The sequence below is a fragment of the Bos javanicus genome, chromosome 2 (assembly GCF_032452875.1).
Source record: "Bos javanicus breed banteng chromosome 2, ARS-OSU_banteng_1.0, whole genome shotgun sequence".
NCBI lineage: Eukaryota > Metazoa > Chordata > Mammalia > Artiodactyla > Bovidae > Bos > Bos javanicus.
In genome coordinates, this window is record NC_083869.1 from 18,420,072 (window position 1) to 18,435,453 (window position 15,382).

Sequence of the window (15,382 nt, forward strand, 5' to 3'; positions counted from 1 at the left end):
TGCATCAGCAAATTTATCAGGGGAGTGAGGATGCAGTCCCAGAACATGACCCACGCTGGGACTATGAAGATCAAGTAGGCCACGCTAGGATGAGACATGTTATTTGTCTATCGGAAGGAATGAAAAAGTGTATGGTAAAGCCTGTAAACTAGGTAAGTTCTAAGAGGTTACAGAGAAGAAAGATGGAAAGCTGCAATCTTCCTGAGCCAGCTAGTACATGAATATACACCCTCAGTCCACAGAAGGGAGACACTACTGGCTATGCTTTTTATCAAATGGTTGTCTAAGGAGTCCTTACAAATAGCTACAAAAAGAGACATGAAAGGCAACGGAGAAAAGGAAAGATATAAGCATCTGAATGCAGAGTTCCAAAGAATAGCAGACAGAGATAAGAAAGCCTTCTTCAGTGATCAATGCAAAGAAATAGAGGAAAACAACAGAATGGGAAAGGCTAGAGATCTCTTCAAGAAAATTAGAGATACCAAGGGAAAATTTCATGCAAAGATGGACACAATAAAGGACAGAAATGGTATGGACCTAACAGAAGCAGAAGATATTAAGAAGAGGTGGCAAGAATACACAAGGAACTATACAAATAAGATTCTTAACCACCCAGATAACCACAGTGGTGTAATCACTCACCTAGAGCCAGACATCCTGGAGTGCAAAGTCAAGTGGGACTTAGGAAAAATCACTACGAGCAAAGCTAGTGGATGTGATGGAATTCCAGCTGAGCTATTTCAAATCCTAAAAGATGATGCTGTGAAAGTGCTACACTCAATATGCCAGCAAATTTGGAAAACTCAGCAGTGGCTGAGTTTTCATTCAATCAAAAGGTCAGTTTTCATTCAATCCCAAAGAAAGACAATGCCAAAGAATACTCAAACTACCGCACAATTGCACTCATCTCACATGCTAGCAAAGTAATGCTCTAAATTCTCCAGGCCAGGTTTCAACAGTATGTGAACTGAGAACTTCCTGATGTACAAGCTGGAGTTAGGAAAGGCAGAGGAACCAGAGATCAAATTGCCAACATTCATTGGAACATAGAAAAAGCAAGAGAATTCCAGAAAAACATCTATTTCTGCTTTATTAACTACGCTAAAGCCTTTGACTGTGTGGATCATAACAAACTATGGAAAATTCTAAGAGAGATGGGAATACCAGACCATCTTCCCTGCCTCCTGAGAAACCTTTATGCAGGTCAAGAAGCAACAGTTAGAACTGGACATGGAACAAAGGACTGGTTCCAAATTGGGAAAGGAGTACGTCAAGGCTGTATATTGTCACCCTGCTTATTTAACTTATATGCAGAGTACATCACGTGAAATGCAGGGCTCGATGAATCACAAACTGGAATCAAGATTGCCGGGAGAAATATCAATAACCTCAGATATGTAGATGACACCACCCTTACAGCAGAAAGTGAAGAAGAACTAAAGAGCCTCTTGATAAAAGTGAAAGGAGAGCGAAAAAGCTGGCTTAAAACTCAACATTCAAAAAATAAAGATCATGGCATCTGGTCCCATGACTTCATGGCAAATAGATGGGGAAAAAACAGAAACAATGACAGGCTTTATTTTCTTGGGCTCCAAAATCACTGCAGATGGTGACTGGAGCCATGAAATTAAAGGATGCTTGCTCCTTGGAAGAAAATTTATGACAAACCTAAATAGCAGAGACATTACTTTGCTGACAAGGTCGATCTAGTCAAAGCTATGGTTTATCCAATAGTCCTGTATGGATGTGAGAGCTGGACCATAAAGAAGGCTGAGTGCCAAAGAATTGATGCTTTTGAACTGTGGTGTTGGAGAAGGCTCTTTAGAGTCCCTCGGACAGCAAGGAGATCAAACCAGTCAGTCCTAAAGGAAATCAATACTGAATATTCATTGGAAGGACTGAAGCTGAAGCTCCAATACTTTGGCCACCTGATTGGAAGGGCCGACTCATTGGAAAAGACCCTGATGCTGGGAAAGATTGAAGGCATGAGGAGAAGGGGACAACAGAGGATGAGATGGTTGGATGGCATCACTGACTCAATGGACATGAGTTTGAGTAAACTCTGGGAGATGGTGATGGACAGGGAAGCCTGGCATGCTGCACTCCATGGGGTGCAAAGATTCAGACATGACCAAGCGAATGAACAGCAACAACAACTCCTGACATTAGGAGAAAAATACGAAAGCTCAAGGCTGGGCCCCAAACCTCATTGTCAACCTTGATAAAGGAGGTCTTTCAAGGTCTATAACAACCAAGACTTAACAGACAAGACCAATAAGGATAAGAGGTTAATAAAGAAAACAGAGCTTTTGGCTGCTCTGACTCACCCACCACCTTGAGGGGACCCCAGAGGGCTGAGAAGGCTGGACAGGCTGCCAAGAAGCTTCCTGGGCCCGGATCAGGGTACCTTTTGTCAGAAGGAGGTCACTGGAAGGGGAATGTCCTGAGTGCCCTCCTATGGGATGATCCAGGGGCAACTTGATGGGCCCCAGTTCCTCGTAATTTATGTCTCCCCTTGCCTATGAAGTCGGGTCCATTAATATTACTCACTCCTTTTTGTATATGCCAGAATGCCTTCCTTGGGAGAGAGCTGCTAAATAAGTTCAGTTCAGTCGCTCAGTTGTGTCCGACTCTTTGCGACCCCATGAATCGCAGCACACCAGGCCTCCTTGTCCATCACCAACTCCCGGAGCTCACCCAGACTCACGTCCATTGAGTCAGTGATGCCATCCAGCCATCTCATCCTCTGTTGTCCCCTTCTCCTCCTGCCCCCAATCCCTCCCAGCATCAGTCTTTTTCAATGAGTCAACTCTTCGCATGAGGTGGCCAAAGTACTGGAGTTTCAGCTTTAGCATCATTCCTTCCAAAGAAATCCCAGGGCTGATCTCCTTCAGAATGGACTGGTTGGATCTGCTTGCAGTCCAAGGGACTCTCAAGAGTCTTCTCCAACACCACAGTTCAAAGGCATCATTTCTTCAGTGCTCAGCCTTCTTCACAGTCCAACTCTCACGTCCATACATGACCACTGGAAAAACCATAGCCTTGACTAGATGAACCTTTGTTGGCAAAGTAATGTCTCTGCTTTTGAATATGCTATCTAGGTTGGACATAACTTTCCTTCCAAGGAGTAAGCATCTTTTAATTTCATGGCTGCAGTCACCATCTGCAGTGATTTTGGAGCCCAAAAAAATAAAGTTAGCCACTGTTTCCACTGTTTCCCCATCTATTTCCCATGAAGTGATGGGACCAGATGCCATTATCTTCGTTTTCTGAATGTTGAGCTTTAAGCCAACTTTTTCACTCTCCACTTTCACTTTCATCAGGAGGCTTTTGAGTTCCTCTTCACTTTCTACCATAAGGGTGGTATCATCTGCATATCTGAGATTATTGATATTTCTCCCGGCAATCTTGATTCCAGCTTGTGCTTCTTCCAGCCCAGCGTTTCTCATAATGTACTCTGCATATAAGTTAAATAAGCAGGGTGACAATATACAGCCTTGACATACTCCTTTTCCTATTTGGAACCAGTCTGTTGTTCCATGTCCAGTTCTAACTGTTGCTTCCTGACCTGCATACAGATTTCTCAAGAGGCAGATCAGGTGTTCTGGTATTCCCATCTCTTTCAGAATTTTCCACAGTTTATTGTGATCCACATAGTCAAAGGCTTTGGCATAGTCAATAAAGCAGAAATAGACATTTTTCTGTAACTCTCTTGCTTTTTCCATGATCCAGCAGATATTGGCAATTTGATCTCTGGTTCCTCTCCCTTTTCTAAAGCCAGCTTGAACATCAGGAAGTTCACGGTTCACATATTGCTGAAGCCTGGCTTGGAGAATTTTGAGCATTACTTTATTAGCGTGTGAGATGAGTGCAATTGTGCGGTAGTTTGAGCATTCTTTGGCATTGCCTTTCTTTGGGATTGGAATGAAAACTGACCTTTTCCAGTCCTGTGGCCACTGCTGAGTTTTCCACATTTGCTGGCATATTGAGTGCAGCACTTTCACAGCATCATCTTTCAGGATTTGGAATAGCTCAACTGGAATTCCATCACCTCCACTAGCTTTGTTCGTAGTGATGCTTTCTAAGGCCCACTTGACTTCACATTCCAGGATGTCTGACTCTAGGTCAGTGATCACACCATCGTGATTATCTGGGTCGTGAAGATTATTTTTTGTACAGTTCTTCTGTGTATTCTTGCCATCTCTTCTTAATATCTTCTGCTTCTGTTAGGTCCATACCATTTCTGTCCTTTATTGAGCCCATCTTTGCATGAAATTTTCCCTTGGTATCTCTAATTTTCTTGAAGAGATCTCTAGCCTTTCCCATTCTGTTGTTTTCCTCTATTTCTTTGCATTGATCACTGAAGAAGGCTTTCTTATCTCTTCTTGCTATTCTTTGGAACTCTGCATTCAGATGCTTATATCTTTCCTTTTCTCCTTTGCTTTTCACTTCTTTTCTTTTCACAGCTATTTGTAAGGCCTCCCCAGACAGCCATTTTGCTTTTTTGCATTTCTTTTCCATGGGGATGGTCTTGATCCCTGTCTCCCGTACAATGTCACAAACCTCATTCCATAGTTCATTAGGCACTCTATCTATCAGATCTAGGCCCTTAAATCTATTTCTCACTTCCACTGTAGAATCATAAGGGATTTGATTTAGGTCATACGTGTATGGTCTAGTGGTTTTCCCTACTTTCTTCAATTTAAGTCTGAATTTGGCAATAAGGAGTTCATGATCTGAGCCACAGTCGGCTCCTGGTCTTGTTTTTGCTGACTGTATAGAGCTTCTCCATCTTTGGCTGCAAAGAATGTAATCAGTCTGGTTTCGGTGTTGACCATCTGCTGATGTCCATGTGTAGAGTCTTCTCTTGTGTTGTTGGAAGAGGGTGTTTGTTATGATCAGTGCATTTTCTTGGCCAAACTCTATTAGTCCTTGCCCTGCTTCATTCTGTATTCCAAGGCCAAATTTGCCTGTTACTCCAGGTGTTTCTTGACTTCCTACTTTTGCATTCCAGTCCCCTAAAGGGTGAAGTCCAAACAGGCAGAGAATTCAAACAGAGAATGCATCTATTGGCAGCCCCCAATGACCCACCTGCTGGTCATCAAAATATTTTCCAAGACATCCCCCAAGAAATTAGAGAGCAAGTAGATAACAGCAGTTTAAGATACTTCAGTGCCAAGCAGGGCAAAACATGTTCCCCTGTACAGAAATAAGAGTAAGGCCTGGGAGGGAACATCCAGAAAGAATATCCTTGAAAGTAAGAAGCCCTGAGGGGACTCCAGCCACCAGTCACCAAGTTTCTAAAATGCAGACTCATTAGGCCCTGCCAATCCCCTTGAAACACCCTGACCCTCCCCAGTCAGAAGCCTAATGGACAGCATCGTCAGTTTGTGCAAGACTTAGAGCAATGAAGGAGGCAGTCATCCCTGTTCACCCACGGATGCCAAACCCACACACCTTGTCACCGCATGCTGCGGAGCGCTCAGTATTTCTCTGTTTGGTACCTCAAAGATGCATTTTTCTGTATTCCCCTCCATCCATACTCCCAGTATCTTCTTGTCTTTGTATGGAGGGACCCTGACACCCTGGAGGCTACCCAATATACATGGACAGTGCTTCCACAGGGTGTTCAGGACAGCCCCCATTATTTTTGGAAATGCATTAGCAAGGGATGTGATCCTTGAAAAGGGAACTCTGCTACAATATGTTGATGATTGATTGATAAGTAGTGAGACCGAACAAGACTCAGATCAAAATACTGTTAAGGTCTTAAATTTTCTGGTCAAAAAGGGATATATCTCATCAACCAAGGCTCAAATATCACAGCAATGGGTTCAATATTTAGAATCTGTTTTGACCCCTGGGGCCACAGGTCAGAAAAGAGCAACTGGTGATTATGATCTCCAACCAAAAAGAGGCAACTCCAAGGCTTTCTCAGGATGACTGGGTTCTGTCACATCTGGATTCCAAATTATGGCCTTAAAGCCAAAGCCTTCTCTGAGGCTCTAAAGGAAGAAGAAAGGGAATCCCTTCGTTGAAAGAGCAACCACCAGTGACTCTAAAGACTGTGTTAAGCAGAGCATTAGCACTGAGACTTCCAAATTTGGACAAGCCCTTTACCCTATACATTCACAAGAGATCGGGGATAGTACTATGAGTCCTGACCCAAAATCTGGGACCACATCAGAGACCAGTGGCTTATTTTTCAAAACAACTGGACACAGTGGCCTTGTAATGACCAAACTGCCTGCTGGCAATAGCAGCCATAGTCTTGCTGGTTAATGAGGCTTCCCAGCTTACCCTGGGTCAACACAAAGATGTGTTAAGCCTTTATCAGGTACAGTCAGTGCTGGAAGTCAAAGATCATCATTGGTTGACTGGAGGAAGGTTAACAAGATATCAGGCCCTCCTAACAGAGACCCTCAACATTATAAGTGTGCCAAACCCTGAACCCAGCAACTCTGCTTCCAGTAGTTGAGAGTGGAGACTTACTGCATCATTGTATAAACACCATAGAACAAACCTACTCCAGCAGATCTGATCTTCTAGATGAATCTCTTGACAGCCATGAGGTCAAATGGTTTACTTATGGGAGCAGTTTTATAGAAATGGGAACCTGAAAGGTGGGGCATGCCATTGCTAGTCTAGATCAAGTCACAGAAGCAAAGGCCCCACCAACCCAGACATCAGCACAGATGTGGAACTAATTCACTAATGGGAGCTTTGCAGTTCGGGAAGGATAAGAAATTAAATGCTTCTATTGACTCTAACTATGGGTTCCACATGCTACATGCTCATACTACCATTTGGAAAGAAAGAGGAATGTTAACCACTAGAAATTCTCCTATAAAACATAAAGATGTGATTCTGGCTCATTTAGATGGGGTGCAGCTCCCAACCCGGGTAGCCACTGTAGGGGCCATCAGAGGAATGGATCTCTTGTGAGCCAAGGAGACAGCAAAGTTTATCAAATTGCAAAAAAGGCAGCTCAACTGCAAGAGCCTGAACAAGTTATGGCCCTAGTGATTGATCACCCTGAACTCTGTAGCCTTCCCCAGTATTCTCCAAAAGAACAAGAAAATGCTGAGAAACAGGGCTATGAGAAGGGAAGCACAGTCTGGTATAAAAAGGAGGGTAAGGTTCTAATTCCTGAGTCCCTACAATGGAAACTAAGAGTTTACATGATGCCACCCATTATGGGAGGGGTGCACTATGGGACTTGACACAAAAGGCTTTCTCAGGGAAGGGGCTTAAAAGAACAGAAAAACAAGTAATGCTTGCCTGTGATTTATGTGACCAGAATAACCCACAGACCCACTCAATACCCCCATCATTACTCAGGCCAATCCAATGCCAAGTGACATATCTGGGGTGGAGGTGGGCGGAGACTGGTAGATTTCACTTAAATGCCCCCACAATCAGGATATAAATATCTTCTGATACTTTTTACTAGATGGGTTGAAGCCTTTTCTGCCTGATCTGAAAAGGCTATGGAAATCTATAAGTCCCTTTTAAAAGAAATAATCCCTTGATTTGGACTTCCAAAGTCCCTCCAGAATAGTAACAGGCCCTCTTTTATAGCCCAAATCACACAGGGACTTACTATGCCCCTAGGGATACACCGTAAAGTAAACATCTCTTGGCTGCCCCAGTCTTCAGGGAAGGTAGAGAAAATGAACCACACTTTAAAGAAAACCACAGCAAAGCTCTGTCAAGAAACTCATGAACCTTGGACCAACTTTCTTCTTATTGCACTACTAAAGGTCCATGTAGACCCCAGGAGTGGTCTGAGTCTTAGCCCATTTGAAATGATCTATGGAAGGCCTTTTATTACTATTGATATTCGAGAATCGTATTTCAAGTGGAACATTTAAAAGAGTCTTGTCCAATTCTTTGTGAACCAATGGACTATACAGTCCATGGAATTCTCCAGGCCAGAATACTGGAGTGGGTAGCCTTTCCCTTCTCCAGGGGATCTTCCCAACCCAGGGATGGAACCCAGGTCTCCCACACTGCAGGGGGATTCTTTACTAGCTGAGTCACCAGGGAAGCCCAAGAATACTGGAGTGGGTAGCCTATCCCTTCTCCAGATCTTCCCAACCCAGGAATTAAACCGGGATCTCCTGCATTGCAGGCAGATTCTTTACCAGCTGAGCTACCAGGGAGGCCATTTAAAAGAATGCTGGATACACCATTAACAACCCCAGCTGGCTATTACCCTCCTCATGCATTTCCCCTGAACTTGCTGGGTCCAGCGGTAATTAACAATCTAAATGGGGTAAAACTGCCACCCCTTCACCTCCACTAGTCACACACACACACCTTCCAGGGGGCTATTCCAATGCTTTAGCCTGACTCCCACATACAACTGGATCCAAGGTGTGGGGCACGCTACATTAAACTGTACTAACAGCACTTGTTTCACATGCTCTGAAAACTCTTCCGAGGCATAATACACCAGATATCCTACAACCTTACCCACTGATGCCATGTTTCAAACTATGGCCCCACATCCCTAAACAACACAGAAGGGCGATGTGAGTGATGGGAAGGCAACATTCCATCCACCCGGTCAATCCAAGTAAACCCACCTGTGGGATTCCAGACAAACAGTGATCAGGCCTATGGAATGCAACCCCCAACTGGTGTCAGCAGGATCATGCATGAGCATCTAGTTTAAAATGCTGTAGAGCATACGCAGAGAGGCTAACAGTGAAGGCTCCACACGCTGCACGCGACTCAGCAGTAGCGCTCTGCCTCTGGGACGGCCTGGCTTTCCTCCAAAAGCATTTCCCACCACACTCTCCTCCCTCCTGTCTCCTCAGGCCATCTCCCTGCACTCAAAAGTAGTCCTCACTCTGGGATTGCTCTCCAATTCCTACACTCCAGCTCCCACCCCACCACACATTCTGGTGGACTTGCATTCCTGTCTGGGACACTGGCCAAAAAAACTCTAGACAAGAAAGATGAGAGAAGAATGCCTTTTCAGAAACCCAAAGGGACTATTGAATATACTGTTGAATCAAAGGATTCTTTGAATAGTATAGCCCTGAAATTTGATACAAGCTCAACAAACTTGTTCAATTAAATATTCTCCCTAGCAGTTGTTAATGGACAGGTTTTATAATGTTCTCAATTCTGAATAAGTCTCCAGTGTTGAGCACCCTCCATCTCTAAGCCCCATAAGTCCTCTGTCACAAACATCATCCGAGGCTGAATTTGATAAGACTACTAATCCTGATGTAGTCCACTCAAAAGAAGGAATTCCCTCAACTGCTTTTACTGGTATTCGACCTGCATGAGTTGTATCTTCCACTTCTGAAGAGGAAGAAACACTTAGTGAGAAATTTCTTAAAGTTAACTGCAGATATACTACCACTCACAGTCAGTGGTATGTTGCTAGTTACACCAAATAATATAACATTTGATCCACATAAAACAGACCCCTTGGTTCAAGAGAACGGCTGTGAGGAATATGGCATCATGTAGCCAATGGAATTGTATATCTGCAATCTACAAAGAAAATTTTGGATGGAAAAATAAAGGCATCCTTACTCATGGAGATAGATCAGTCATCAGGAAGGGACTTCTTCCACCTAAAGAAAATGACAAGAAGTAACACTGATGAAATAGACTCAAGAATCCGTGATACAGGCAATGATAGTGCCAGCACTGCTCCTAGGAGCACCAAGAGTCTCTTTCTGAAGACGCTGATGGAATCAGAACTCTCTCCTTTACAAGAGGAGAGAGTTTCTTTCTTTTTTATTTCTTCAGATGAGCTGCAGCAACATAAATCACCTGGTGCATCAAGTCTATGCAGACCATCAAACAGAGTGCAGCAGAATGTTCGACAGTCATATCAGAGGCTGCTAGAGCTCCTGGTCACTTAAATCTGATTCTGGACATACTACCAATGAAGTGGGGACTCTCTCCTAAAACTGGCTTAAATAATCTTGAAATGGCCACTAAGGAAGGAGAACAGGCTACAGAAGGTCTTCAAGAAACATCAGGTCCTAAAGAACAAACTTAGGCATAAAAGGTAACCAGGATTTTCCTCTGAATGAGAATTCACTACAGCAAGAAGGAGTTGAAAAAGAAAAGTATTCCTTGTCAGGAAGCAATAGGATTTAAACAAAAGTAAACTGTCAACCCTTCTCCAGTGGACCACATTTTGTCTGAACTCTCCACTATGACCTGTCCGACATGGGTGGCCCTATACAGCATCGAAGAATTGATGCTTTTGAACTGTGGTGTTGGAGAAGACTCTTGAGAGTCCCTTGGACTGCAAGGAGATCGAACCAGTCCATTCTGAAGGAGATCAGCCCTGGGATTTCTTTGGAGGGAATGATTCTGAAGCTGAAACTCCAGTACTTTGGCCACCTCATGTGAAGAGTTGACTCATTGGAAAAGACTCTGATGCTGGGAGGGATTGGGGGCAGGAGGAGAAGGGGACGAAAGAGGATGAGATGGCTGGATGGCATCACTGACTTGAAGGATGTGAGTCTGAGTGAACTCCAGGAGTTGGTGATAGACAGGGAGGCCTGGCATGCTGAGATTCATGGGGTCACAAAGAGTCGGACACGACTGAGCGACTGAACTGAACTGACTGACACAGCATGGCTCATAGTTTCATTGAGTTAGACAAGGCTATGGTCCATGTGATCAGATTGGTTAGTATTTCAGTCTGTCTGCCCTTTGATGGAGAAGGATAAGAGGCTTATGGAAGCTTCCTGATGTCAGTAGGTGCCCAATATGCTACTGGAGATCAGTGGAGAAGTGACTCCAGAAAAAAGGAAGAGATGGAGCCAAAGCAAAAACACCACCCAGTTGTGGATGTGACTGGTAATGGAAGTCCGATGCTGTAAAGAGCAATATTGCATAGGAATCTGGAATGTTAGGTCCATGAATCAAGGCAACTTGGAAGTGGTCAAATAGGAGACAGGGACAGTGAACATCGACATCTTAGGAATCAGCGAACTAAAATGGACTAGAAGAGGTGAATTTAACTCAGATGACCGCTATATCTACTACTGTGGGCAAGAATCCCTTAGAAGAAATGGAGTAGCCATCATAGTCAACAGAAGAGTCCGAAATGCAATACTTGGATGCAGTCTCAAAAATGACAGAATGATCTCTGTTCATTTCCAAGGCAAACCATTCAATATCACAATAATCCAAGTCTATGCCCTAACCAATAATGCTGAAGAAGCTGAAGTTGAACAGTTCTATGAAGACCTACAAGACCTTCTAGAACTAACACCAAAAAAAATATGTCCTTTTCATCATAGGGAACTGGAATGCCAAAGTAGGAAGTCAAGAAATACCAGGAGTAATGGGAAATTTGGCCTTGGAATACAGAATGAAGCAGGGCAAAGGCTAACAGAGTTTTGCCAAGATAACGCACTGGTCATAGCACACACTCTCTTCCAACAACACAAGAGAAGACTCCTCACATGGACATCACCAGATGATCAATATGGGACCAGATTGATTACATTCTTTGCAGCCAAAGATGGAGAAGCTCTATAAGTCAGCAAAAACAAGACCAGGAGTTAACTGTAGCTGAGATCATGAACTCCTTATTGCCAAATACAGAGTTAAATTGAAGGAAGTAGGGGAAACCACTAGACCATTCAGGTATGACCTAAATCAAATACCTTATGATTATACAGTGGAAGTGAGAAATAGATTTGAGGGACTAGATCTGAGATAAAGTGGCTGATCAACTATGGATGGAGATTCATGACATTGTACAGGAGGCAGTGATCAAGACCATATCCCCAAGAAAAAGAAATGAAAAAGGCAAAATGGTTATCTGAGGATGCCTTGCAAACAGCTATGAAAAGAGAAGCGAAAGGCAAAGGAGAAAAGGAAAGATATACCCATTTGAATGCAGAGTTCCAAAGAATAGCAAGGAGAGATAAGACAGCCTTCCTCAGTGATCAGTGCAAAGAAATAGAGGAAAACAACAGAATGGGAAAGACTAGAGATCTCTTCAACAAAATTAGAGATATCAAGGGAACTTTTCATGCAAAGAGGCCACAATAAAGGACAAAAATGGTACTGACCTAACAGAAGCAGAAGATATTAAGAAGAGGTGGCAAGAATACACAGAAGAACCATACAAAAAAGATCTTCACAACCCAGGTAATCACAATGGTGTGATCACTCACCTATAGGCAGACATCCTGGAATGTGAAGTCAAGTGGGCCTTATGAAGCATCACTATGAACAAAGCTAGTGGAGGTGATGAAATTCCAATTGAGTTATTTCAAATCCTAAAAGATGATGCTGTGGGAAGTGCTGCACTCAGTATGCCGGCAAATTTGGAAAACTCAGCAGTGGCCACAGGACTGGAAAGGTCAGTTTTCATTCCAATCCCAAATAAAGGCAATGCTAAAGAATGTTCAAACTACTACACAATTGCACTCATCTCACATGCTAGCAAAGTAGTTCTGAAAATTATCCAAGCCACGCTTCAACAGTACATGAACCGTGAACTTCCAGATGTTCCAGCTGGATTTAGAAAAGGCAGAGGAACCAGAGATCAAGTTGCAAACATCTGTTGGATCATTAAAAAAGCAAGAAAGTTCCAGAAAAACAACTGCTCTATTGACTATGCCAAAGCCTTTGACTGTGTGGATCACAACAAACTGTGGAAAATTCTGAGAGAGATGGGAATACCAGACCACCTGACCTGCCTCCTGAGAAATCTGTATACAGGTCAAGAAGCAACAGTTAGAACTGGACATGGAACAACAGACTGGTTCCAAAAAGGAGTACGTCAAGGCTGTATATTGTCACCCTGCTTATTTAACTTATATGCAGCATACATCATGTGAAATGCTGGACTGGATGAAGCATAAGCTGGAATCAAGACTGCCAGGAGAAATATCAATAACCCTAGATATGCAGATGACACCAAAGTTGGCTTAAAACTCAACATTTAGAAAGCTAAGATCATGGCATCCAGTCCCATCACTTCATGGCAAATAGATGGGGAAACGGTGACAGACTTTATTTTTGGGGGCTCCAAAATTACTACAGATGGTGACTACAGCCAGGAAATTAAAAGACGCTTGCTCCTTGGAAGGAAAGTTATGAACAACCTAGAGAGCTTATTAAAAAGCAGAGACATTACTTTGCCAACAAAGGTCCATCTAGTCAAAGCTATGGTATTTCCAGTAGTCATGTATGGATGTGAGAGTTGGACTATAAAGAAAGCTGAGCACTGAAGAATCAATACTTTTGAACTGTGGTGTTGGAGAAGACTCTTGAGAAGATCCAACCAGTTCATTCTAAAGGAGATCAGTCCTGCGTGTTCATTAGAAGGACTGATGTTGAAGCTGAAACTCTAATATTTTGGCCACCTGATGCGAAGAACTGACTCATTTGAAAAAACCCTGATGCTAGGAAAGATTGAAGGTGGGAGAAGGGGACGACAGACAAGGAGATGGTTGGATGGCATCACCGACTCATTGGACATGAGTCTAAGTAAACTCCGGGAGTTGGTAATGGACAGGGAGGCCTGGCATGCTGCATTCCATGGGGTTGCAAAGAGTTGGACGTGACTGAACTGAACTAGATGGTGTTGTTCTGTTGAACCTATTGTGGTATATTATCTTTTAAACCATACTGACCGGGAGAAATATCAATAACCTCAGATAAGCAGATGACACCACCCTTATGGCAGAAAGTGAAGAGGAACTAAAAAGCCTCTTGATGAAAGTGAAAGAGGAGGGTGAAAAAGTTGGCTTAAAGCTCAACATTCAGAAAACTAAGATCATGGCATCTGGCCCCATCACTTCATGGGAAATAGATGGAGAAACAGTGGAAACGGTGTCAGACTTTATTTTGGGGGGCTCCAAAACCACTGCAAATGGTGATTGCAGCCATGAAATTAAAAGACGCTTACTCCTTGGAAATAAAGTTATGACCAACCTAGATAGCATATTCAAAAGCAGAGACATTACTTTGCCAACAAAGGTCCGTCTAGTCAAGGCTATGGTTTTTCCAGTGTTCATGTATGGATGTGAGAGTTGGACTATAAAAAAAGCTGAGCACCGAAGAATTGATGCTTTAGAACTGTGGTGTTGGAGAAGACTCTTGAGAGTCCCTTGGACTGCAAGGAGATCCAACCAGTCCATCCTAAAGAAGACCAGTCCTGGGTGCTCATTGGAAGGACTGATGCTAAAGCTGAAACTTCAATACTTTGGCCACCTTATGCGAAGAGTTGACTTATTGGAAAATACCCTGATGCTGGGAGGGATTGGGAGCAGAAGGAGAAGGGGACAACAGAGGATGAGATGGCTGGATGGCATCACCGACTCAATGCACATGAGTTTGGGTGAACTCTGGGAGCTGGTGATGGACAGGGAGGCCTGGTGTGCTGCAATTCATGGGGTCGCAAAGAGTCGGACACGACTGAGCGACTGAACTGAACTGACTGTTTTACTAAAGTAATCTAACTTAAGATAACGAGGGAATGAATACTTGATATTGTCATATCTCTGAGGTTGGCACAGATGACTTTTGGACATGCTCAACTTAATCTTAGAAAGAAAAAACACATGCCAAACCAATGCATACTTCTTAGATCACTGAGTTCTAGCTTCAATCCACACTATAGCATCCTCTGTATTAATTTTTCCTGTATGTTCAATTTCACTTTAATAAAAATGTAATTTGAGGAGAATTCTGATTGTAATAGGCCACAATGCACATCGTCCGCAGGTCTTGGCATATGCTTTCATAATTCAATTATCTGATAAAGAGTTATAAAATGACAAAGGAGATTGAGAACTTGATTCTACTGGATTTAATATATAAATAAAATATACTATTTACATACTGGTAGCTTAGCAGGGCATTATCATAACTACAAAAACAATGAAATAGATGTATATTTTGTCAACATGCTATTTCAGGTAAACTATTTTATAGTCCTGTTGTTTTAGCTTTGTCGCACAACTCCCAAAATATAGGTTCCTATTCAAAAGGAAAAAAACAACTTGGTTTTTTTTGAGTGGTATATGTTATTAATTACCATTAGCATTTGCCGTTATAAAAGGGCAATGATTATAGGGGAATATTATAACTCAGTAGACTTGCTGAATCTGAAAATTAATGCCAAGTGACCTCAAAGAAGAGAAAAGATATAATACATCAGTAGTTCTTATCCTCTTTTGTAGGAAACCAATAATAAGGCATTAAGGCAAGAATTCATCAGTAATTTTGAAGCCTCATTTACATAAAAAAGAATCCTGCTGTTATACACATGATAGTGACCTTGTGCTGAAATTTAAGCTCTTCCAGATAAATGTTGTATATTGTAAATTAATGTTTAAAGGTAGTTTTGATTGCCAAGTTGTTTATAGCACTT

General features: G+C 42.7%; 1 long non-coding RNA gene and 1 pseudogene across 3 annotated transcripts in view; one reads left to right on the forward strand and one right to left on the reverse strand.

The window, feature by feature from the left end:
- Positions 1–15,382, reverse strand: part of LOC133257839 (uncharacterized) — a 149,027-nt gene that overhangs the window by 118,943 nt on the left and 14,702 nt on the right. The gene's annotated exons all lie outside the window — the stretch shown is intronic.
- On the forward strand, positions 8,903–10,883 carry LOC133257766 (oxidation resistance protein 1-like; annotated as a pseudogene).